This window comes from Triticum urartu, chromosome 5A, assembly GCF_056163025.1.
Source record: "Triticum urartu cultivar PI428250 chromosome 5A, HENAU_Tu73, whole genome shotgun sequence".
NCBI classification, from domain to species: Eukaryota; Viridiplantae; Streptophyta; class Magnoliopsida; order Poales; family Poaceae; genus Triticum; species Triticum urartu.
Window position 1 is genome coordinate 32,650,642 of NC_141877.1, and position 26,448 is coordinate 32,677,089.

A 26,448-nucleotide genomic window follows, 5' to 3' on the forward strand; every position below is an offset into this window, starting at 1 on the left:
ACATAGAGAGATTCAGAGATGAAACACTTAGAAACAAGGGAGGCTCAGTTAGATGAATGCTTCTCGCTAGAACTTACAAGATTATAAGGAAGTTCGGGGATGTTTGGTTTACGCCCAGGTCAGCCCCGCCAAATCAAGGGCACACCAATATTTTGGCATAGGAATTGCCCGCCCATGTTTTGCCAGCGCCTGGGTACAGCAGCCCGAAGGAATCGGTAACTACGACCAAAATATTGGCAAGGCTCCAAAACTTGGGCTTCGATCCAAACGAAACGCTAGCCCATGACTGCAGTCAACGCCAAAAATTGGCATGGTAACTGTTGGCCACAATCCAAACCTCCTCTTTATGCCAGCCAGAACATGGAGCGCCTAGGGTTCAACCCAAATACAAGAGATAACATATTCCTGCCCTCTGGCTTACACAGCTCATATATCCCAGAAACAGAACAACAAAGCAAGAAGATATGAGGACCCTAGGATCAGAGATGGACGGTTACACAGTCGGTTACACAATCAATGGCCGCAGCGAAGAGGTATGGAGTTGTGGATGAACGTACAAGTGTCCAAATCTTCAGTAATTTTCAGATAGAGCTTCAGTGATGGCTCCTGGCAGTTTTCCAAGTAGATGGAAAGCATTCACGTGAACAAGCAAGCCATTCACTGAGTAGATGAAACATGATTCTATTCAACCAAGTAGATGGAAAGTGAACAACACAACTGCATAAATTAAGTTTTCTTTAATTATAGACCTAAAAATTTGAAGTACTATTATTTAAACCCAAGGGAAAAACCAAATAATTTATTCTCATAATATTTGTCCAAAACAATGTCTTTTACCATGCTCAATATCTTCTTAACTCCTTGTTAATTAAGAAAATATATGACGTTGGCAGACCTTGCTGTGTTAGAAGGATTTGACAATAGCAAACGCCGAGTGCTCATCCTTGCTAAGCATGCCTCATACCTTTCTGTGGTAGAAGGATTTGACAGTATCAAACGCTGAGTGGTCATCCTGCTCGTGGTCACCTACGCATATTAATAAATAAATAAACCTCCTTCCAAGGTCCTCACGGTAGTACTTAGCACTAAAATATGAGAAAAACCACGACACCAAAGTCAGTTTTACTACAAATAGATCTGGAGAGATACATTCACACAGATATAAAAACCACATGTATAAATTTCTTTCTGACAAACAATCATAAACTTATGTCAATTTGGCATCCTTATGATGTTGAACTGTCACTATTTTTTAAAATTGGCTTTTCTTCACACTAATCATTTCTTCATGAAAAGATGACAATGTAACTCATGTCTGTTAAAATAGTAATGATACTGTACATATCAATGGTCTGCTCCTCTATGTAACTATGGTGATCAAACATGGGTCTCAATGGATAATAAAACAACCACAAAAGTTATACCAAACTGGCAAAAGAGATGTTAATTGCAGTCTGCAGTATTTTCATATGTACTTCTCTTGTAGTTTTTTTTCTTTCTAAAGATTCTGTAGGGAAGGACCTGACAGTCAATCTGTTGATCGATACAATAAACATGAGAAATACTACTTATGCACAGTGCCTACACCAGCTAGCCGTTGCACGGAGCAACACGATGATCAAAGAATCCGCGAATAAGCTGGTAGCGGACGGACTTTTAGGCTCTTCCACGTTGTGCTCGCCGGTGCACCCGCCAGGCAGCTGGCCGCCCTCCCTCAATTCTGCCGGCAGATTAGCACATGGATGCATCAGCCGGCAATACAACTGCCCATCAAAGAACAAAAGATAATTAGCACAAAACTGGGATTAAGAAAAAATGAAACTTGACATAAACGCATGATCTAAAGCTGCAATTGGAAAGCAAATGATGTTAGCTCAGATATAGGGTATAGCAAATGCAGTTTCTGTGCGAATTTATACACCAATAATATAACCACAATTGCAGTACAGAAAAAGGGAACACTTGATTTGATTTACTCCCTACGTCCCTATAGCTTTCATCCCCACCTTGCTTTCCGTTGGTTCGATTATGAAATCCCCTAGCTCGAAGGAATGTTGGAATGTTCCAGGTCTGTAATCTATGTTCATTTTCATTAGTATTTGGTCATCAAATCCATGAACATAACTTAATTTTTTTAAGCTCAGTTCTTAATTTTGTATTGCTTTAAATACTTCAAAGAGTAGATATTTTTCATAAGTACATTAATTCAGGTACAAACCTTTTTAGGGGAGTACAAAATTACTTTGATCACATCACTTAATAGCAAAAGGGTTTCACTCTATTTCGAGCAGAAGAGAAATACTATGTGCAGAATGTGATCAAAGCATTGATACCGGTCATCACTATAGGATACCATTTTGAATCTCCAAAAAAATTAATCTCCACTCCCCATTCATAATAATTTGGATGAAATTTGTTGCATCTCTGAAAAAAAATTGAAGATAAATTGGGCAGGGGTGATTAAAAACTCACCGCAATATTGTAGAACATAGTGGGTGCGGCTGGGCACTGCGGCGGTGAGAGTAGAGGGATAAGGAGGGGCGGCTCTCAGTCGGGGGCGCATGCCTTAGTTGTCCTGGAGACAGTGGGCAAGTTCGCAGAGCACATCGACTTATTAGAGCACATGCACAGAACCACCTCGAAATCGAGGTTGTGTTCCCATTGCATGTTGCTGCTCCTGTTAAATGGTTCTAGCAAGTACAGCGGCTCCAGGTGCTCGCCGACCACCACCACCACAAGCAATGCCACGATGCCGCTCCAACTACCAAGGCAATAGGATCAGACCTGCGAAACACATAACGCTCATCAACACTTTATCTTCATCATGGATAAAGCCTCTCACTGAATTATATATAAACTGAAATCACATAATGATGACAACGGTCAGCATGACCTTGAGCGCCATAGATCGCACATAGAAAGATGCAAAAGCCTCAAGATATCTAAAAATATCCGAAGAAGAAAAAAAACATGACCTGCAATAACCTAAAAGATACATCATTGTTGTCTATCATGGACCTTCAACTTTTGTATTCCTTAGTTGATATTCTCATCCATTTGTGTTTGGTGAGGTATATATAACTATCCGTAAGGTCGTCCACGGTGCAAAGAATATCAATAACAGAATTAAGAAAGACAAATGAATAAACCAAGCTTGGGCTACACCACTCACAACATCGTCTAAGATTCTGAACTTGATTCACACATCAATACCGTAAACTAAAAGGAGACAAAAATGTAGGTAAAGGAAACACATACAACTTAATAAACAGACCACATCAATCTTTACTGATGCTTGGGAAGGATTAGGATCTGTCACCACCAGCGTCGAGGCGGCCGTGATTACTGATTACCTTGGCGAGGTATGGGCCGATGGCCTTATGCGAATCACTCGAAATATATTATGAGAGGAATCCTAGTGTATAGAGGTGGTGGACACTGTCCCTGCAGCCTGCTCCATACATAATCTGTACAATAATTCGCCCAGCTAGCCTCCTCGAGCAAATTGACTAATTACCAAATATTATGGTAGCGGTGTTGAGGCGAGCGTGGATGGAGGAGAAACAATTATCAATATGCCATGCGGTACACCGTACAATTACAAAAAAAGATTAAAGAGGAGGTGGTCAGCTACCTAGCACGACAGCAGCGATGATGTCCGGCGATCCCGCGCAAGGGAGGCCGGCGATCTTCGAGGATGAATGGCGACCTTCGCAGGAGACGACGCCATGGAGGGTAGCGGGATCAGGGGAGCAAAGGACTGACGGACGGTGAAGACGATGGGCAGCGGCGGATCTCGGCCAAGACCAGCGCCATGCCCCATCTAGCTCCGGCTGCAGTCAAAGAGGACTGTCGAGTCCAGATCGGGGCCACCCCAGCTATGATCTGCACGAGCGAACGCCGCCGCCCCCACCTCGCTGCCGCAACACCGCACCTGCCCACCGCACGGCTGCGTCGTAGTGGTCGACCGCATGGCTGGGTGAGGACCCTATCTGTGCCGCTCCTCCTTCCTCACTGGAACACGGCGTAGGATGCAATTCTGGACAAGGTGGGGGCTTGGTCTTCGGCGGCGGCAGGCGGCCACCTCGAGCCCCTTCCGTCGTGGCCGCACGAGCGCAGATCCACGAGACGCTTCCTTGATGAGCACGCGCGCGTCGTGGAACCTTGATGATCTGCAGCAGATCCGGCGATGGAGAGAAGGGTGGGGGGTGGTGGAGGTGGCTGAGCGGGGGACAGAGGAGGAGATGAGAGGGCCGGGAGTGCATCGCGTGAAGAGGGGGGAGAGAGCGGTCGGGAGGGGTAGATCCAGAGAGGAGGTGCAAAGACGAAAAAAATCGTACGATGGTGGGATGGTGGGAGGCGCGAAATCGTAGGATAGTGGGATGGTGGGAGGCGCGATGAAAAAAAACCAAATGAAGATGGAAGGTTGAGACGAAAAAAATCGGAAAAAATGAAGACTATCAAGTCATATATTAGGAGTAGAGATTTTTCTTAAATCGGTTATTTGTTTCCTAATTAATATGATTGAGCGATTTAAGATAAGATTAATTAATTTAGATTTAATCTTTAAATATTGATCGTGATTGATTCTTTTCACGTCAAAACATTACTAATTAATTTACGCGAGCATGGAAAGTTGATCCGTTCAGATTTATTCCGTTGTGTGAGAGGGTGACGCGAAAATAAACCAATAGGGTGAGGGGAGGGGACGAAAATAAACCATGGAGACTATTCACCAACTCAGACATTAGGAGTAGAGATGTGTTATATTGACCCCGCGCTACTGCTACTTTTTTTGACGGAAAGGCCTTCACGGCTAGCTTTATTAACAATCACACTTATATCGTTTGATAGGGATTTAACAATAAACTCAGGGGGTGCACCTACCCACACAGAGGGAAAATTCGTACTTCCTCAACTAGCTAGCTCATGAGCAACTACATTTGACTCTCGATTACAATGCTCAATAGTTACCTTCCCGAACTCACGAAGCAAGAATCTACATTCTTCTAAAACTGGGGCTGCCACCATAGCATGACCTTCGTTCATCCATAGGGCATCAACCACCACAATATTATCCATTCTCAGCATCACATTGTTGCATCCTAGGCTTTGGAGAAACTTTAGGCCTTCGAACAGAGCTGCAGCTTCCGCCGAGACGACATCCGGGATTTGCATGAGATAAGCTATAGATGCCCCGATAAATTGCCCGCGACTGTCTCTCACTATTGCTCCACACCCGCTTGTATGATCTTCAACATGAAACGATGCATCAACATTTAGTACCTGTTGGCTGGACAAAACAACAGGCCACTTGTTCAGTCGAGGTCTCTCCTTCGGTTTCCCTGCTGCCCGGACAAAATTTAGGCTTAGAGCCTGGATCGACATTGTTGTTTGTTCCGGCGAGGGAACAGTTTCTCCACGCACAAATTGTCTCCGTTGCCACCAGATGAACTAGCTGGTTCCTGCAATAATCTCCGGTAGTTCAATTGGGTCTGAGTACATGCGCTGATGAGCTTCATCACATAGGAGAAAATCTATTATCGCTGCTCCAAAGCGGTCTCTGCGCATGGCGTCCCTGATAATATTGCCAACGCCCAAGGCTTCCCAAACAGCTAGAGCACGTGGACATGAAAAAAGTACATGGCGTATATCTTCCGCGTCCAGCTTGCAGATAGGACATTGAGAGTTCGTACCAACATGCCGATTAGTTAGAACGCTGAAGCAAGGTAGCACATTGTGTAAGCACCTCCAAATAAAGATCTTAATTTTTCCTGGTAGTTTGAGCTTCCAGACCTTCTTCCATACTGGATGTGGCCTAGAACCAGATCGGTAGCTCCCCAGCAAATCTTCCTAAGCATAAGTCTCCTCCCACTTTTTGTAATATGCTGAGCGAACCGAGAAAATGCCGTTCTTACTTAAGTGTCATGCAATGTAATCCTCTGTATGTTGCCGAAACAAAGGAATTTGCAGTATCCGATCAGCATCTATAGGCCAGAAAGTGTTCCTTCTCAGTTGTTCATCCCACTCACCCGAGGAGGGATCGATGAGGTCACTAACCTTAGTGAGCAATTGGTTCCCGCGGACAGTAACAATTTTCCTTGATGCACTACTGGGAATCCAACAATCACTCCATATGTCTATCTTTGCACCATCTCCAACTCTCCAAATGCACCCTTTTTTGAACGTTTGTATTCCTGCCCAAATACTTTGCCACACAAAGGATGAACCCTATTCAATTTGCAGTTCAAAATATCCCCAGAATTATAGTATATGGCCCTTCAAACTCTTGCACAAAGTGAGTCATAATTCTCAATGAGTCTCCAACATTGTTTGGCCAGCACATGGCCATATTAAAACTATGAATGTCCCGGAAACCCATACCACCCCTTTCCTTTGGCACACACATCTTTCACCAAGTGAACCAATGCATCCTTTTATGGTTTTCTTCGTCACCCCAACAATATTGCGACATTGCATCAGTGATCCCCTTGCAAATTTTTTCGGGAATTTAAATACACTCATCGCATATGTTGGGATGGCTTGGGCCACCGCTTTAATCAAAGCCTCTTTTCCACCAAAGGAAAGTGTTCTCTCCTTCCATCCATTCACCAACATCTTAATTCTCTCTATCAGATGTTTAAAACATGTTACCTTTGTTACGGCATATCTCTCTCAAGGTAGTTTTGGTGATTGATGACAACATGTTTGCGGACTAATCTTGTTCTTTGAATAATTCACAGATTCTCCCCTGGCACGAGACGCCTTCTTCCCCTCGGAATGTATTTCAAGACGGTGTAGCTCTTTCGTTTCTTTCTCGGTGGACTAGTTGCGTAGAGGGCACCGTACTATCAAGAGGGAGTCCGCTGGGGTTTTGCATGGGTGGAATCATCACGTACATATCAGCTTCTCACCCTCCGAGCATTTCCTTTCCATTGAAGAGATCTCTCCTCTCTTCCTTGTCCTGTCTGGGTCCCTGCGGTAGTACCGCGCCACCCAGCGGTAGTACCGCTGAGGAGCCACAAGCGCCAGTACCGCTCCACAGCGGTAGTACCGCCCGTGGCTCCACAGCAGCAGTACCGCTGGGGGCCTGGCACCTCCACCTTGTCCTCAGCATCTTTGAGAGATTCCTTCTCTCTCTCGCGCGCGCGTCCCAGCGGTAGTACCGCACTGCCTGCGGTAACGGCCGAAGGGTCACAAGCGGCAGTACCGCTCCATAGCGGTACTACCGCCCTTGACCCCACTGCCGTAGTACCGCTGGGCAGTCTGGCTCCTACCGCCTCGATTCGAGAGGTCTTTTTCTCGTGTCGGGTTTTACGGCACTAGTCACGGTTGTAGTGGCGGTAGTACCGTTCCAGGTGCGTTAGTACCGCCCTACCACCGCGGTAGTACCGCATTTGGATCCGTTCCCTACTAGTCTCCTTAGCGCGGCAGTACCGCTGGCTGGCGCGGCAGTGCTGTTGTCCTGGCGGTAGTACCGCCCCCTCTCAGCGGTAGTACCGCCCTATGCGGGGCTGGTTGGTGGAGGGCAACGGGATTGTTGCCCCCACTATAAAAGGGAGTCCCCTTCTTCCTACTCACCTACCTCTTCCCCCAAGTTCCATTTATTGCTCAAGCTCCATTAAATACTCCAAGCTCCATTTTCGCCCGATCTATCTCTCTAGCCAATCAAACATGTTGATTTGCTCGGGAGTGGTTGAGAAGGCCCCGATCTACACTTCCACCAAGGGATTTTCGATTCCCCCACTTATCCCTAGCGGATCTTGTTACTCTTGGGTGTTTGAGCACCCTAGAAGGTTGAGGTCACCTCGGAGCCATATTCCATTGTGGTGAAGCTTCGTGGTCTTGTTGGGAGCCTCCAATTAAGTTGTGGAGATTGCCCCAACCTTGTTTGTAAAGGTTCGGTCGCCGCCTTCAAGGGCACCAATAGTGGAATCACGGCATCTCGCATTGTGTGAGGGCGTGAGGAGAATACGGTGGCCCTAGTGGCTTCTTGGGGAGCATTGTGCCTCCACACCACTCCAACGGAGACGTACTTCCCCTCAAAAGGAAGGAACTTCGGTAACACATCCTCGTCTTCACTGGATCCACTCTTGGTTATCTCTTACCTTTACTTGTGCAAGCTCTTTAGTGTTTCTTCCCTTGCTTTCTTGTATGCTTGTTGTTATTGCATCATATAGGTTGCTCACCTAGTTGCACATCTAGACAACCTACTTTGATGCAAAGTTTAATTTGGTAAAGAAAAGCTAAAAATTGGTAGTTGCCTATTCACCCCCCCCCCCCTCTAGTCAACCATATCGATCCTTTCAATTGGTATCAGAACCTCGTCTCTTTATTAAGGACTTTACCGTCCAAAGAGTATGGTTGATACCGTAGGCAGTGTGGAGGAACACTCCGGTGTGAATCCGATCTCGTCTACGGGAGATGGGGGAACTTCGGTCTCTCGTGAGGAGTTCAATGTGGCCTTGGAGACATTGAAAACCTCCATGACGACCGAAGTTGAAAGCATGTTTACTAAATTTCTTGAGGGGCTTAAACTATCCACCGCACCGTTGAAAGTGGGTGATCCCGCCAACAAGGTGACGGATGCTATCCCCGACAAGGGGGAAGCTAGTAGTGAAAAGGCTCCTTCTTCTAGTGGCAAGAACGGCACCAGCATCTTTGCCCGTGTGGAACCACCACTTGTTTATGGTGGACCGGTTCCTTCCACTCATTTAAATCATGCCGGTCCTCCCCCTAAGATTGTGAAAAATGAGGATTTTGATTCTTGGGTTTACCGCTTTAAACGTCATTTAAATCATGTGAACACTAACCTTTGGAGAATCATTGAAGAAGGTTTCTATCCACATGATCCAAGCAACTTCACTCCTCGAGAAGCCGCGGACAATCAATTCAATGAGAATGCTCTCTTCATCATCCAAGATGAAATTCCACCCGAAGACCTATCTCATCTTCGTCCCTTCGCCTTGGCCAAAGATGCATGGCATTGTGTCGTGTCTCTCTACCGGGGAAGCGCAAGCATTCAATGCTCCAACTATGAAGTGGTACAAGATGAGGCCGATGAGTTTGCAATGAAGGAAGATGAAGAACCTCGTGAGCTTTATCGGAGAATAACCAAACTCGCGGTCTCACTACGAGATCACGGGAGCAAGGACACGGATGACAATTGGATCAAGCGCAAATTCCTCAAGGCAATGATGCCCTACCACAAGGCCATGTCCTCCATCATTCGTCAAAGACCGGACTTCCACACTTTGACCTCAAGCGAAGTGTTGGATGAGTTTGTGGCCATGAACATTTTGAACAAGACCGCCGACAATGCGGTGCTCCGTTCTCAATGGGCAAAGAAGCCTAACCTTGCATTGAAGGCCAAGCTCACCGTGGAAGAAGAAGAAGAGGAGAGCAACCCCGAAGATACGAAGTATGCATATCATGAACACATGGCACTTGCTTCAAGGCAATTTTGGAGCAAGAAAAACTCGAGGCCAAACTTTAGCAAAAACAACTCGAGTGGCACAAGGGGCAAGCAACGTGTAAGGACTTGCTACAATTGCGGCAACGTGAGTCATTTCGTTGCGGAATGCCCGTATGAGAAGAGGGAAGACAATGGTGGCAAACTCATCCGAAAGGACAAGGCCAAGTCGTTTCCCAACAAGAACAACTTCACCAAGAAGACTCCTCCCAAGGCTTTGGTGGTGCAAGAAGAGTACAATGAGGATGATGACGATGATGAAAATGATGAGTCGGTTGCCATGGCCTCCGTCGCCATTGCAACAACGTCACGGGTGTCTCTCTTCGACTCACCCAACGAGAGCATCACCGCCAAGTGCCTCATGGCTAAAGCCACCAACAAGGTAACCTCCAACATCAAAACTACCATCATTAATCATCCTTCCCCAACGGATAGCATTAATGAAATTGAGGGAGATAATGTGGAGGCTAACGAGTTTGAGGCCTTTATGGGCAAACTCAAGGGAAAATCCAAGAAGCACTTTGTTGCTCTCTTGGAACAACTTGGTGAGGCCAATTACATGATCGAGGCTCACGAAGACACCATCTCTAAGATGGAAGGGCATAGTCGTGACTATGCCGATGAGATTTTGGATCTTTCCAATGCTCTTGAGGAAGAGCGTGGTATTCGTTTGGCTCTTGAGGAGTCACACAACCTTGATCATGCTAAGTTAAAGAAAGATGATGATCATGCCCTCATTGTTTCTCGTGTGCTAAATTCCGAGAAGGCCAAACTCGGGGTTGATCTTGCTAGACTCAAAGAGGAGTTTGATATACTTGACAAGGCCCACAAGGCCTTGAAGGGTATTCACGCTAGTCTCAAGGAGTCTCATGATCAACTCCAAGTGAAGCTAACTAAGAAGAAAGCAACTTTTCCTCATATGGTTTTAATTGATAATGCAAATGCTACTAACCCGTGTTGTGAGCATATACATCTTGTTGAGGAAAATGCTAAGTTGAAGGAGCAACTTGAGAGAGGTCTTGCGACTTGCATACAAGGCAAGAAGAACCTCAACGATCTCTTGATCAACCAAAAGGGAGGTGTGGCCAAGGAAGGGGTTGGGTACGTGCCCGACTCCAAGAACAAGAAGAAGAATGACAAGACCAAACGACCTCCTCCCCTCATGCAAACCTTTGTGAGGGAGGGAGAGAGTGCCCCCAAGGAGAAGAAGAAGAACAATGTCAAGAAGGGCAATGTCACCCCTCCCAACAAAGCCGGCAATTTTAATCCTTCTTATGTGTTATGCCGTGCTAGTGATGGGCATGTTTATGCCAAATTTGTTGGTTCTCTTCATGAGTACATTGAATGGTCTATTTGGGTTCCTAAGACCCTTGTTACTAACATCAAAGGACCCATTACAAAATGGGTACCTAAAACCAAGCATTGATCTCTTGTAGGTGTTTGCTTCCGGTGGTGGATCATGGTTGCTCGATAGCGGAGCTACAAATCATATGACCGGAAGCAAGGACTTGGTGGTGGACGTGCACAAAGTTCCATCTATGCCCACCAATGTCGAGTGGGGTGACGCCTCATCCTCTAAGGTATTGGGACTTGGCAAGGTGGTCATCTCTCATGATCTCACGATCGAGAAGGTCATGCTTGTTGAGTCCCTTGCATACAATTTACTTTCCGTTCGTCAACTTGCAATCATGGGCTTTGCCACTTTCTTTGATATCGATACCGTGGCCCTCTTGTGGAGCAAGACTCTTAAAGTAGCTTTTGTTGGACATGTCGAGAACGGTCTATATGTGATTAACTTTTCGGAGCGACCCACTAAGACCGCAACATGCCTAATGGCTAAAGTTGATGTGGGATGGCTTTGGCATCGCCGTTTAGCCCATGTCAATATGAGATCTTTGCAAAGTCTCCTCAAGGGGGACCATGTCCATGGACTAACGAATGTTAGTTTTGTTAAAGATCGTGCTTGTAGTGCCTGTATCGAAGGAAAGCTACATGAGAAGGCTCACCCTCCCACGACTATCATTTATTCAAAGAGGCCCTTGGAGCTCCTTCACATGGATCTTTTTGGGCCCCCATCCTTCGATAGTCTTGGAGGTAGGAAGTATTGCTTGGTGATTGTGGATGACTACTCAAGGTACACGTGGGTGTATTTCTTCAAGAGGAAGAGCGAGACCCAACAAACCGTCATTGACTTTGCAAATGAAGCACAACGTCAACACAATGCAAAGATCTTGACAATAAGAAGTGACAACGGCACCGAGTTCAAGAACTACACCTTGGATGAATTTCTTAGTGATGAGGGAATCAAGCATCAATATTCCGCACCATACACCCCTCAACGAAACGGTGTTGCGGAGAGGAAGAACCGGACATTGATGGATGCGGCAAGGACCATGATGGCAGAGTTCAAGTCTCCGTACAACTTTTGGGCCGAAGCCATCAACACCGCGTGTCATGCATCCAATCGGCTCTACCTCCGCAAGGGCTTGAACAAGACTCCATATGAGATACTCACCGGTAACAAGCCCAACCTCAAGTACTTCCGGGTATTCGGGTGTAAGTGTTTCATTCTCAAGAAAGGTGTTCGATTGTCTAAATTTGAGGCTAGAGCTTATGAGGGCATATTTGTTGGTTATGCTACAAACTCTCATGCTTACCGTGTCCTCAATAAATCCATGGGACTTATTGAGGAGACGTGTAACATGGAGTTTGATGAGAATAACGGCTCCCAAGTGGAGCAAAGTGGCACTTGTGATGTAGGTGATGAAATTCCTCCTCAAGCCATAAGAAGAATAGGTGTTGGTTTCATCCTACCCATTGAGGAACCCCTTATGGCTGAAGGAGAAGGACAATGCTCCACTCAAGTGGAGCCATCACCAACCCATAGCCCACATGCTTCCGAAGAACAAAGTGAAGGCCCTCAACCTCATGAACAAGACCAAGGGCAAGATCATACTCAAGACGATGTTGACACACCAAGTGATGCCCAAGGTCAAGTTCTCTCCCCCGAGCAAGTTCAAGATCAAGAACAAGTTCATGACGGCGCTCAAGATGATCAAGTAACCGCTCCTCAACTCACCACCGAGGAGGAATTAGAGCATCGTGCCACCAAGGTCTATGAGGCGCTAGAAGATCCGGATTGGCTCAATGCCATGCACGAAGAACTCAACAACTTCGAGCGCAACAAAGTGTGGAGATTGGTGCCAAGGCCAACGGGGAACCATAATGTCATTGGAACCAAGTGGATATTCAAGAACAAGCAAGATGCCCATGGGATTATCATTCGCAACAAGGCTCGTTTGGTAGCACAAGGCTACTCCCAAGTCGAGGGTATCGACTACGTTCGAGATGTCCTCCATGGGAGAGTTGAAGTTCTTTCTAGGGTTCGAAGTGAAGCAAAGAAGAGAAGGAACCTTCATCAATCAATCCAAGTACACTCAAGACATGCTCAAGAGATTCAAGCTAAGTGACGTCAAGCCGGCCTCCACTCCAATGCCCACCAAGTGCCAACTTGACTTAGATCCCAATGGTAAAGTGGTGGATCAAAAGGTATATCGTTCCATGATTGGATCCTTGCTTTACCTTTGTGCATCTAGACCGGACATCATGTTGAGTGTGGGAATTTGTGCACGGTTTCAAGCCACACCTAAGGAAAGTCACTATGTGGCGGTCAAACGAATCTTTCGATATTTGGCTCATACCCCAAACTTTGGCTTATGGTACCCAAGAGGATCAAACTTCAAACTTGTAGGGTACTCGGATTCCGATTGGGCGGGAGACAAAGTGGATAGGAAGTCCACTTCCGGAGGGTGCCAATTCCTTGGTTGCTCTTTGGTAAGTTGGTCTTCCAAAAAGCAAAGCTGTGTGTCTCTCTCGTCCACTGAGGCGGAGTATGTTGCCGCCGGTAGTTGTTGTGCACAACTTCTATGGATGAGGCAAACTTTAAAGGATTACGGTGTCACGTGTGACAAAGTGCCTCTTTCGTGTGACAATGAAAGTGCCATCAAGATTTCTCTCAACCCAGTGCAACACTTCAAGACGAAGCATATTGAGATTCGGTATCACTTCATCCGGGATCACATTAGGCGAGGAGAGATCGAGCTCAACTATGTCAACACTCATGACAACCTTGCAGATATTTTCACGAAGCCCTTGGATAAAGCAAGATTTCGCGAGTTATGGCATGAGCTAAATATCATTGATTCAAGCAATGTGGCTTTAACCCGTGCACACCCTACCACGCTCAATTTGTTGTCTAGTTTAGGTGTAGGCATGGACATAGGGGGAGTGTTGTTCTCTCAATGAACTCTCCCTCCCCCATTATGCATAAATTGATCAAGTCTTTCACTTTAGCCATTGTTGATGGCACTTGTGCTTCAAAGACGAGTTTTGGTCATGGGCCCAAGGTTAAAATCTTCGCGGTGCCATACCTTTTTGACTCAAACATAGGTGGCCTCGGCCACCGCCCTCTTTTGAAGAGGTGTGTCTTGGTCTCTTGCCGTTTTTTGTCGTTTCGTCGAGCTAAAGCCGTGTTTGTTTAGTTACCGTGGCGTCCTAGGCGGTACTACCGCTGGTGGTGCGTGTTACTACCGCTCGTAAGCGGTACTACCGCCCCCAGCACGGTACTACCGCTGGGGGACGAGAACAGGGGGTTAAGTCGGGGCTGGGGGAGGTTTCTTCTCCCCATACCCATTCACTTCGCCCCTCTTTTCTCTTCCTCTCTCCAGCCTCCACTCGCCGCGGGAGGGCTCCGGCGGATCTCCGTCTCCGGGGCGTCCCTCTCCATTTCCTTTGGTGGAGTCGATCCCCACCTCGTCCTCTTGCCATGGATGCCGGTATTGCCCCCGTTCCTTCTTTTGTTTTGTCTCTTTTTCAGTTCTTGTTTCTTAGGGGCAATGGTGGTTGCATCTCTAGATTTTTGGCTAAATCTAGGCTTGAGTTGGTTGGAGAAGGCAACTAGACTATCTCGATTAGAGTTTGGTAGGATTATTTTTGAATTTGGTAGGCCGGTAGTGCCGGATCTGACCACGGTAGTACGAACCCGCTGTTTCACCGCCTCGTGCTAAGAAACTGCTGTTTCTCCGCCTCAAGCAGTACTACCGCTCTCTTTGGAGCGGTACTACCGCTTGACCTAGAGCGGTACTACCGCTCCCTTTGGGGTGGTACTACCGCTTGGGGCGGTACTACCGCGGGCAGGTCACGGTACTACCGCTGCATGCCAATTTCCATCATTTTCCTGCCTTACCTTGATCTTTTTGTTGAGTTTGTTGGCTTATGCTCGTTCTTTCTGGTTGTTTTGCGTGTTCTTGTGTTTGGCTCCAGGTGATGACCTTTCCGGGCAGCAAGGTCGTCGTATCAACCCCGGGCATGCCACATCAAAACACTACCGCACCTCAGAGCCAGCCGGTGGTTCCTCGAGCACCCAACCGCCTCTAGCAAGTGCATCTGCAAGTGTTCCTCCACCTCCTCAGCAATCGAAGCGAGCCGCCAACAAGCCAAAAGGGAAGACTGTGACTGAGATGACCAACAAGGAGTTTTGGGAGAAGCGTCGCCGCAACCCCTATGCGGTGGACCAAGAACCCACTTTGGTCAACCGCCCGTTCTGGAACCGTTTTCAGTTTGCCATCTACTTTGATGTGATCAAGGCCAAGAAGAATCTTTTTGTTGATGTTCGCTCCATTAACACTGATGCTATGGAGAAGGACCCAGAGTACTTTGGCGAAGCCCTTCAGATGTGCACTCAGTTGAACATTCTCAGGATCATGCAATTCAACAAGGATTTTGATGCGGATTTGGTGGCTCAATTCTGTGCCACCGTCCATCTTGGGACGGATGTTGACAGGACTCTGACATGGATGACCAATGGCAAGCTGCTTTCCGTCAAGTGGCAGGCGTTCATGGGGTTACTTGATGTGGTGGATAACGGGCTTGAGACTCCTGTCGGTTTCCGTCCTCACCGCAATGCTACATCCACCCACAAGCAAGCTCTTTGGCCCTACTGCACTGTGAAGGTTCACCCAGTAACTGAGAAGAAGACCTATGAGCCGTCTCCGTATCTGGACATTCTTCATCGCATATTCCGTCAGACTCTCTTCCCTCAGATCGGGAATCTGGATATGGTCCACTCTTACCTCGTGGACATGCTCCTGTTTTGTCAGCATGAGAAGGAAGCAAGCACTGGCGAGAGCCTGGATATCTCTCATGTCATGTGGTCTGAACTTCTATCTGCCGTGTCTGAGCGCAAGTGTCCTATCTATGGTCCATTCATCATGAGGCTCATTGAGAGGGCCTGGGCACAGACTTATCCCAGAGTGCTGCTAGAGACTGGAGACTTGGTTTCTCATGAGATCAAGCGTCTGAGGAAGAAGGACAACTGGACAGCGCCTCACACAGGGGGTCCATCTGCTGCTGCTGCCACAGGGGGTCCGTCTGCTGCTGCTAATGCCATGGGGACCGAGGGTGAGGCTGCTACTGATGCTCATGAGGAGAACTTTGGCCCCTCTAGTGCAGAACCATCGTGGGCACAGAAGCTTAAGCACAAGATGAAGAAGCTTTTCTGCATGGAGTCTCATGGTCAGTACATGACTCATGTGGCGGAGAAGCATGCCAGGACGCGCCACAAGGATCTCATGCGTCAGATGGGAGCAACAGTTGCCAGTGGGTCTGAGGGTCAGATCACTGAACAGGAGGACTGGATTCATCGGAATTGCCACTGGACCGACTCCGATGCCGAGCAGTTTTCGACCCACGATGAAGATGCAGAGATGTGATGTTCGAGATCTTCCTCCTCCCATCACCTGGAGTCGTAGTGTCACTCTATGCCCTTTTTGGTGTCTCGCTGCCAAAGGGGGAGAGAGTGTAGAGATTTGCTTCTTGTGTCGTGCTTTGAGTCATCTTGTGGTTTCTTGTGTGTTCTCTTGGTGTCCTTCTTTGGTTTGGTTTGGTGTGAGACCTAAGTTCTAGACATATGGTGTCAGACATATGCTCCCTATCGCTACCTTCTTACTTACGTCATTTCAGAGTTCTGTAGTTTATTGTGAGATGCATGCTTGTCCTGTTTATTCACTTCTCTCATATATCTTGTGCTTAGTATTGTTGGACTATAAAATATAGGGGGAGTGTTGATCCGAATGTGTGTGTCGTGCCATCTCTTGATGCACACATTCTGGGGGAGCCCGTCTATATTTTGTAGTTCTTAGCTTTCTTCGTTTTATTTCTTTTCCTTGCGCAAATCCCTAGTTGTCATCAATCCACCAAAAAGGGGGAGATTGTTACGGCATATCTCTCTCAAGGTAGTTTTGGTGATTGATGACAACATGTTTGCGGACTAATCTTGTGCTTTGAATAATTCACAGATTCTCCCCTGGCACGAGACGCCTTCTTCCCCTCGGAATGTATTTCAAGACGGTGTAGCTCTTTCGTTTCTTTCTCGGTGGACTAGTTGTGTAGAGGGCACCGTACTATCAAGAGGGGGTCCACTGGGGTTTTGCATGGGTGGAATCATCACGTACACATCAGCTTCTCACCCTCCGAGCATTTCCTTTCCATTGAAGAGATCTCTCCTCTCTTCCTTGTCCTGTCTGGGTCCCTACGGTAGTAGCGCGCCACCCAACGGTAGTACCGCTGAGGAGCCACAAGCGCCAGTACCGCTCCATAGCGGTAGTACCGCCCGTGGCTCCATAGCAGCAGTACCACTGGGGGCCTGGCACCTCCGCCTTGTCCTCAGCATCTTTGAGAGATTCCTTCTCTCTCGCGCGCGCGCCCCAGCGGTAGTACCGCACTGCCTGCGGTACTACGGCCGAAGGGTCACAAGCGGCAGTACCGCTCCACAGCGGTACTACCGCCCTTGACCCCGCTGTCGTAGTACCGTTGGGCAGTCTGGCTCCTACTGCCTTGATTCGAGAGGTCTTTTTCTCGTCTCGGGTTTTGCGGCACTAGTCACAGTTGTAGTGGCGGTAGTACCGTTCCAGGAGCGGTAGTACCGCCCTACCACCGCGGTAGTACCGCATTTGGGTCCGTTCCCTACTAGTCTCCTCAGTGTGGCAGTACCGCTGGCTGGCGCGGCAGTGCCGTTGTCCTGGTGGTAGTACCGCCCCCTCTCAGCGGTAGTACCGCCCTGTGCAGGGCTGGTTGGTGGGGGGCAACGGGATTGTTGCCCCCACTATAAAAGGGAGTCCCCTTCTTCCTTCTCACCTACCTCTTCCCCCAAGTTCCATTTATTGCTCAAGCTCCATTAAATACTCCAAGCTCCATTTTTGCCTGATCTGTCTCTCTAGCCAATCAAACTTGTTTATTTGCTCGGGAGTGGTTGAGAAGGCCCCGATCTACACTTCCACCAAGGGATTTTCGATTCCCCCACTCATCCCTAGTGGATCTTGTTACTCTTGGGTGTTTGAGCACCCTAGACGGTTGAGGTCACCTCGGAGCCATATTCCATTGTGGTGAAGCTTCGTGGTCTTGTTGGGAGCCTCCGATTAAGTTGTGGAGGTTGCCTCAACCTTGTTTGTAAAGGTTCGGTCGCCGCCTTCAAGGGCACCAATAGTGGAATCACGGCATCTCACATTGTGTGAGGGCGTGAGGAGAATACGGTGGCCCTAGTGGCTTCTTGGGGAGCATTGTGCCTCCACACCGCTCCAACGGAGACGTACTTCCCCTCAAAAGGAAGGAACTTCGGTAACATATCCTCGTCTTCACCGGATCCACTCTTGGTTATCTCTTACCTTTACTTGTGCAAGCTCTTTAGTGTTTCTTCCCTTGCTTGCTTGTATGCTTGTTGTTATTGAATCATATAGGTTGCTCACCTAGTTGCACATCTAGACAACCTACTTTGATGCAAAGTTTAATTTGGTAAAGAAAAGCTAAAAATTGGTAGTTGCCTATTCACCCCCCCTCTAGTCAACCATATCGATCCTTTCAACCTTGTCGACCCCAATCATGGAGGGAAGACCCAAGTATTTATCCGATAAAACTCCGTCATCATATTCAGAATTTGGCATACCTCCGCCTTGACTTCCACCTCCGCATTAGGACTGAAAAAATAGAGCATTTTGCCTCGCTCACCAATTGGCCTGATGCCGCACAGTAATCATCCAAAATTGATCTTAACGTGTGAGCATTTTGCTGGTCCGCCTTCATCAAGACAAGTGAATCTTTAGCAAAAAGTAAGTGGGAAACAACGGGGGAGTCCCGACAGACCTTGACACCATTTAAGTTCCCCGCTGCCTCCTCATGGGCTATCAGCGCCGATAAGCCTTCAGCATAGAGCAAAAACAAATAGGGCGACAGGGGGTCTCCCTGTCTAAGGCCCCTCGTGGGTGAGAAGGGCAGTGTTTCATTGGAATTGAACCAAACTTTATATTCCACTGATGTGACACACGCCATGATCAGCTTGACCCATCTTGGATCGAAGCCTATCTTAGTTAACATTGCTTCCAGGAACACCCACTCGACCCTATCGTAGGCTTTATGCATGTCAAGTTTTACTGCACATGTTCCTATTTTTCCCTTCTTCCTCTTCTTCATTGTATGCAAACACTCGTACGCTACTATAACATTATCAGTTATAATCCGTCCAGGAACAAAAGCGCTTTGAGTTTCACTAATTATATCAGGAAGCAACAACTTCAAATGAGAGGCCAACATCTTTGAAATTACCTTATAAACCACGTTACACAAGCTTATTGGTCTGAATTGTGTGATCTTCTCTGCATTATCTACCTTCGGAATGAGGACAATGGTCGTAGTGTTCCAACCTTCAGGGATAATGCCACTGTTTACTGCTTGCAAGACCTCTCGCACCAGATCCTCCCCCAAGATTGGCCAAAACTTCTTATAAAATATCGCATGAAGTCCGTCTGGCCCCGGCGCTTTTAAGTCTCCTATAGAGAAGAGAGCTCTCCTCACCTCTTCTGCAGTATAGGGAGCTAACAGGGAGTCATTCATATAACCCGAAGCACAAGGTTTTACTTTATTCAAAACATCTGCATGTGGTACATTAACTTTCGAAGAAAACAGGTGCTGAAAGTATTCTGTTATCAATGTTCTCATTGCTTCATTATCTTCTACCCAATTACCATTATCATCCAACAAGCGTTTAATGTGGTTCCTCTTCTTGCGTGTTGTAGCAAAGTTGTTGAAGAAGTTCGTATTCCTATCTCCGAATTTAAGCCAATTGGCTCTACTCCGTTGCACCCAGTATATTTCCTCCTTTTCTAAATTTTCTTCAATCTCTATAAAAATGACACGCTGCTGGTCTACCGCCTCATCAGAAAGAGGGCCCAACCGCAGCTTTTCAAGCTCCGCCTTGAGTTCCTCCAGCCGCTTCTGTGGCGCCTTCAGAATCTCACGATCCCATATATGCATCTCTCCGTGCACTACAGCAGTGCGATCTGCAAGAGACGAACTAGGACTGGTTCTTTCCCATTCTTCCGATACAAGACGTTTGACATCGTCTTCTTTGAGCCACCTTGCCTCGAACTGCTTAATCCTTGCTCTGAAGTTCTCTCCAACCACATCGCCCTCTGTATCTAAAAGAATAGGTCAATGATCAGATTTGGTGTGCTCCGCATTGGTGACCTTGGCATACGGGAACATAGAATGGAATTGCCCATTGCAAACAGCCCGGTCCAGCCTCTCCCGTAGTCTCCTCCTTCTCCACGTATATTGATCACCCGAGTACCCCAGATCCTCGAGTTCACAGTCAACCAAGGCCTCACTGAACTTTTGCATCATGCTCATAGGACGTGGGGCTCCAACCTCCTTCTCATGCGAGTACAAGATCTCATTGAAATCACCAGCCAAAACCCAAGGGAGACGGTCTTGTTGATATAAACCTCTCAAGTAACCCCAGGAGAGATGTTTGTCCTCCCACCGTGGTTCACCATAAAATCCAGTAAATCTCCATTCCTCCTATCCCGCTGTTCCAACCAACACATCAATAAAGTTCTTTGTGCTTCCACGAACTTGCAGGCCAGTGGGATTTCGCCAGAACAATAGCAAACCCCCATTGTTACCAGCGCTCTCTACCACCTCCACCCTATCCATCTTTATTTTTTTCCTTAATTTTTCTGCCCTAGCAGTATTCAAATGTGTTTCGGACAAGAAAAACACATCCGGCCCCCATTGCTTCTGGATCTCCAGAAGCGCTCTTTCTGCCACGATACTGGTCGTACCGCGAGAGTTCCAGCATAGGATTTTCATTGCTCCCGGCGACACCCTCGAGGGGAGTCGCCGATTTACTGGAGGAAACATTAACATCATCCGATGCAGCCTTAAACCTCTTCTGATCGTGAATCTTTTGTGGGGTGCTGAGCTGATTCTTATCTAATGGTTCACTAGCTATGTTTTCCAGCAACTCAACCTTTTCACTGACAAACCCTGGTGGAGGATTTACCCCTGCTCCCACCTGGTTAACACCTACGCCATAATTGATCACATTCCCATCCTGTCCAATCAACCTCTTCCTGGCTAGTGGTACTAGTGCTCCATCATTACGGGCAGGCTCAGGTTCAACCTCCATGATGTATCTTTCTTGACGATTTGGGTCCCCTGAGCTCCCTTCACCTCTTCCAAAGCATCTTCCCGAGCCTCTTCCTCTATCTGGCCGGCCATCCGGCCCCGACTGTCCCCTTCCTCTGCCTGATCCGTTAGGTGCCTCATCAAACTTGACCAGTAACCAATTACCCCATTCACAATCCTCTTTTCTGTGTATTCCATCCCCGCACTCAGTTACCACATGCCCCATCAGACCACAGAAATCATAGAAGTCTGGAAGTTTTTCATACTCCACAGGGTATCTCTTGCTCTCCTTAAGGGTTAAGGGCACAAAGCGCACAAGAGGGGTATCAAGCTTCAGGTGAACACGAACTCTCAGAAACTTTGTAGGGTTTATTCGACCTTCATTGACAATGACCTTCACAGGAGGTATTCCAACTTTTCTTGCTATTTTCTCCGCAATCTCCTTTTTTCTTCATGAGCCCATCAAGGATGCCTATGATACATGCCCACGCTGGGATGCAATCCAGCTTGTACTCATCAACGTTTGTCCGACCATCGTATTCCTCCATAGGAACTGCTGCGTTCCTAAATAACCAGGGCCCTCCGTTCATCACGCGATTCCAATCACCAAGACACATAAACTGGCCCAGGAACAGATTTGGTTTCATCGCCTTGAAGATCACTCCCTGTGCTGGTGCCCAAGCGTTCCTCATCGCTTTATACAGGGCAACATGGCTAAAGGGTCATTGTGTATGAACCCTAAAAATAGTGATCCATCTCGTCTCTTCAATCAATTCATCGATCTCACCTGACAAATCCAAATCGTCCTCCTCCTCTCCGTGAAGATTCAGACCCTGGAATATGTCCTCTATACTTGGATCTAGGCCTCGGGCACCCTCCCCATCTCCACTACCAGATGCGCCTCCCGCCGGCGCCCTTGCTCCTTCTGTTTCCGCCATGCAAACTCACACGATCGCTAGCAGACAGTTGTGAATCACAGCCAGATCAGTAGATGCCAATCTGGTCATGAGATTTGTCTAGGATAGCAGGGTAGTTTAGGAACCCTAGCGGTCGCCGGCAGGGGAAAAGAGGGGAACCCTAGATGCCTAGGGGAAAAGGGGTACTCTTCATAATTAATCCCGCGCTACTGCTACTTACTAGTAGCGTTGCCCGAAGACCCATGCTATTAGTAAATATTATTGATAGAGCATGGCCTAAAAAACAGCGCTACTAATAAATATCCTCAACCGTGCCATGCGGATATGCTGTATTAGTAGGGCGGATTGTACCACCCGTGCTACCACTAAGAAAATAGTTGTAGTGCGTGAGGTACAACCCGCACTACTACTATCGGTCGACGAAACCCGTTTGTGGACCCCACTTAGTAGTAGCGCGGGTTTGCTAGGCCACACCATCACTACAAACGCCCAGCTCTTCCTCTCCCGACACCCACCCACCTCCGTCTCCCCTCGACTTTGACCTAGACCAGGAAGCCATGCTCACCTCTTTCTCTCCCACCGCCTCCACCACCACCACCACCAGAAAACCCTATAGCCCGGACGCGGATGAGCCATATGGCTAGCTTCGGTGGCGACACGCACCCCGCCAAGCGGGGGAGTGGGCACTCTCCTTCCTCTCCTGGGCCTGAGAGAGGACCTACGCCTCATCCGCGCGCGGGCCGGGGTGCTCGAGACCTTCCTCGGCGCGTCGGTCCCGGAGCCCGACCTGTTTGCACGCCTCCGCAGAGCCTAGAACACCACATCCTCCTCTGGCTCCGCCTCGGGGATCGGGAGGACGCGGTTGGACCTCTTGGCGATAGGGAAATATGTGTTCCATAAATATTTAAAATGTCACTGCAATAAAACATTTTGAAATAGATGTTTCAGATAATTTTTTGAAGGAAGTGGATAATTTTTCTGAAGACCTCCGTTGTGGCCGTTGTGGCTGCGACGGCGTTGCATGGGCGTGGCCATGCATGGATTGATCAACAGCTAGCACGGTGGAGCCGGGCTGGGCATGGTGGGAACAACCAAGTGTACTTGATGTCCTAGTCTTGTTTTCTGCAAAAAGGAAAGAAGGCAGCTTTTTTTATTTTTGAGGGTAACTAGGGATTTTATCCAAAATTGAGGACATTAGGAATACAAGCTATCTCTGGCAAAACCCCTAGCCACACATGGCGACCCACCGCGAGAGACGCATCTCCCTTAGCTAGCAAGTGGGCCTCAAAATTATTGTCTCTACTTTCAAAACGGAACTCAACAGAAGAAAAATAGTTTCTACTAGTTTGAATCTCCCTAAGGATAGGAGCATAAGATGGTGAACCTGCAGTTTTGATGTTCGATATCACTGCTACACAATTTGAGGCAATCAGAAGATCCTGCAGATTAAAATCCCGTGCGAGGGCTAGCGCCTCGCTGCATGCTTGTGCCTCCAAGCTTGCCGGGTCGGTGAGGCCTTCAAAAACCACCGCTGACGCACCCAAGAATTTCCCAAATTTGTCTCAGCATACAACTCCTACCGCACCCTTCTCTCCTAGAGTTGACAGGCCCCCATCACAGTTAAATTTTGCTACCTCGCCCGGAGGTGGTAGCCACACTTTAGCTCTCGGCCGAACCACTCATCCTTCAGGTGCCCTGGGGTTGTGCAAATTAGCTATATCTAGCTCCTCTAGAAATCTCTTAATAAAGCTCATGGTTGATAGCGGGCTCTGGTATTCATTCTCATGGATAGCCTTCCTCCTAGCCCACCATATCGCCCACATGGTCACTAAAACTCGAGCAAGATCTTGTTGATTTGTAGTCTCAAAAAGCCAGAACAGCCATAGCCTTGCATCTTCGTTTTGGTTTGAGATCACATGCTCGAGCAGCTCCTCATCCTCCAAGGCCCACACACATCTTGCCATGCAACAACTGAGTAGCGAATGGTGCCAAGTGTCCTCCTCCGCACCAGGAGAATCAGCCATGTGCCTTTCATGTCTAACAAGGCCTGTTGGAATGGATTTATGCACCAAACGCCACACAAAAACCCGGATTTTCGATGGAACCTTCACCTTCCACAACTGGGTCCATGAATTCTTGTCAGCTGTAATATTGGAATGGCCTGGCCGGTGTTCCAGCCAACCTTCTCTTTGTGTTTTGATAGCACAAATCATCCTGTATGCTGACCTTACCAAAAAGATACCACGCTTATCGTAATGCCCAGCCTAAAAGTCCTCCTGTAGCCGGGTGCTGAGTGGTATATTGAGAATAACCTCAACATCAGCAGGAGTGAAGTGATCAGTAAGGACTTGCTTGTTCCACGACCGAGTGACAGGATTAATAAGATCCGATACCATCATCGGAGGATTTGCTGATCGGGCACAAATGGGCCTCAACCTATAATCCCTCGGGACCCAGTTCTCCTGCCAAATATTTGTACTTGCACCTGAACCAATTCTCTTGATAAGACCTAAAGACAGAATATCACGGCCTTCCAACAGAGAGCGTCAGACCTGGGAGGGTGCAGTTCCCAACGTGGCATTTAGCAAATCAACATTGGTGTAATACCAAGCTTTTAGAACTCGAGCACTTAGCTCCCGTTGCTGCGTTAACCTCCAAGCTTGGCGGGCAAGTAGAGCCAAATTGAAAAGCTCGACATCTCAAAAACACAAACCACCCATAAACTTTGGTTTTGACATAGTTCTCCACGACACCGATGCTGTCTTCCTCTTACCGTTTTTACTCCCCCACCAAAAATTCCGGATCGTCAGACTGTTAATGTGCTCGCATAAACCCCGAGGTAGCTTGAAACATGCCATCGAGTATGTTGGGATGGATTGGGCCACAGATTTAATAAGGATCTCTTTCCCTCCAGCTGATAAACACTTCTCCATCCAACCTTGAACCCGTTTCCAGATTCTGTCTTTTAACAAGTATTTGAAAGATCCTTCTTTAGCTCTGCCCACATCCGAAGGCAGTCCCAAATATTTCTCAGTTAGCGACTCGTTGTGTACATCAAGAATATTCTTGATCGTGACCTTTATGGAGTCCGCTACATCCTTATTGAAAAAAATCGAAGATTTTTCCACATTTATTCTCTGACCGGAGGCATCACAATAAACTCTGAGGAGCTCGCTGACACGTGTAGCAGACGCATCATTAGCCTAGAAGAAAAGTAAGCTATCATTGGCAAAGAGGAGGTGATTAACCAACGGGGCATCTGGTGCCACTGCAATCCCCTAAACACCATTTTGAGACTTCAACAAGCATGAAAGTCCCTTAGCTGCAAGCAGGAATAAATATGACGAGATCGGGTCTCCCTGCCGCAACCCACGAGATGGCCAGAAAACATCCAGACTACTACCATTAAACAAAACGGAGAAGGAAAGAAGACAGCTTGACGGCCGGACGGAGCGACGGCGTGATCGATCGAACGGAGCTCTAGGAGGAGATTGGGCCGTGGAGGAACGGAGCTTGAGTAGGAGATTGGGCCGTGATCGATCCACGTCGTGTGGAATGCATGCACGCGATGCGATGTTTTCTTTTTCTTGAAGAAGGAATGCGAGTACACAGGCGACGTGCACTCGGCGAGCCGAACCGATTCGTTCTCGCTGCGGTCAAGGCCGTGCGCTGCGTATCCATCGCGCTCTCACCAGGCATACTAGATCATGAATGCGCGCGTCGCCACGCCCATCAATTTTTGATAAATTGATAAAAACTTCCCATAATAAATAAATATACAAAACATGAGAGATCATTTTTCATAAATTGGCCAATATATCATTAAGTTATCAAAGGAGAGAAATTTAACAAGTTTGCAGTGAAGTAGTGTGGTAGAGAAGATTGGGTGCGCTGGTAGCATGATGCTCTCCTAGAGAGGTATAGTCGTGGATGAGGAGAAGGAAACACATGTCATTATGCCAACTTCCATAAATCTAGTATATAGAATATGTATGATGGTGAAGAGGATCACAAGCTAAAGATGCAAACTATTATATTGCAAGGATAACTTATTGATAAAAATACTTTGTGAAACCAATAAGGTAGATGATATATATGGCATCCAAAATATTTTTTGAAACAAACATGCAAAATATTAATTATTTGCAGCCTTTAAGTAAGCATCCTAATAAGTTCATATTTTGATGGACGGCCAACTTCTTCATGACTACAAAGTTGAAATACATGTTGTTTTTCGTGAGAAATGACGTATAATTAAAAGGCATACTTTGTAAGTTCACTTCAGAAATTAAATTAGAATATTAGGATGGACCCAAGGTAAGTTACTTTGTCAAGTCCTGTGAGTTTTTTTACTCTGCTTCGATGCAATGTGCCTATGACTTCGTGCTTCACATCAATAGGATACTATGTCAATTTTATCATCATGAAGTTTCTCATCAATCTTCTGCATGGTTAGGCAAACTGGATACGTGTGGAAAATAAGACAATGCTTCAATTTACATGCATAGACTGACTGAGAGCATACATGAAAAAACAATTATG

The 26,448-nt window shown here is 47.3% G+C and overlaps 1 long non-coding RNA gene across 2 annotated transcripts; it reads right to left on the minus strand.

Annotated features, from left to right (window-relative positions):
• Window positions 1-254: 254 nt before the first annotated feature.
• LOC125555501 (uncharacterized) lies at window positions 255-4,309 on the minus strand. 2 transcript variants are annotated; one of them, XR_015603869.1, is made up of 4 exons: window positions 3,635-4,309; window positions 2,473-2,784; window positions 1,586-1,763; window positions 255-1,026 (listed from the first exon to the last, which is right to left on the minus strand). It is a non-coding gene; the product is annotated as an uncharacterized LOC125555501 (long non-coding RNA). The 2 variants fall into 2 exon arrangements; XR_007304731.2 differs by lacking the exon at window positions 255-1,026 and having other exon boundaries at window positions 1,298-1,763; window positions 3,635-4,306.
• Between the last annotated feature and the right edge of the window lie 22,139 nt (window positions 4,310-26,448).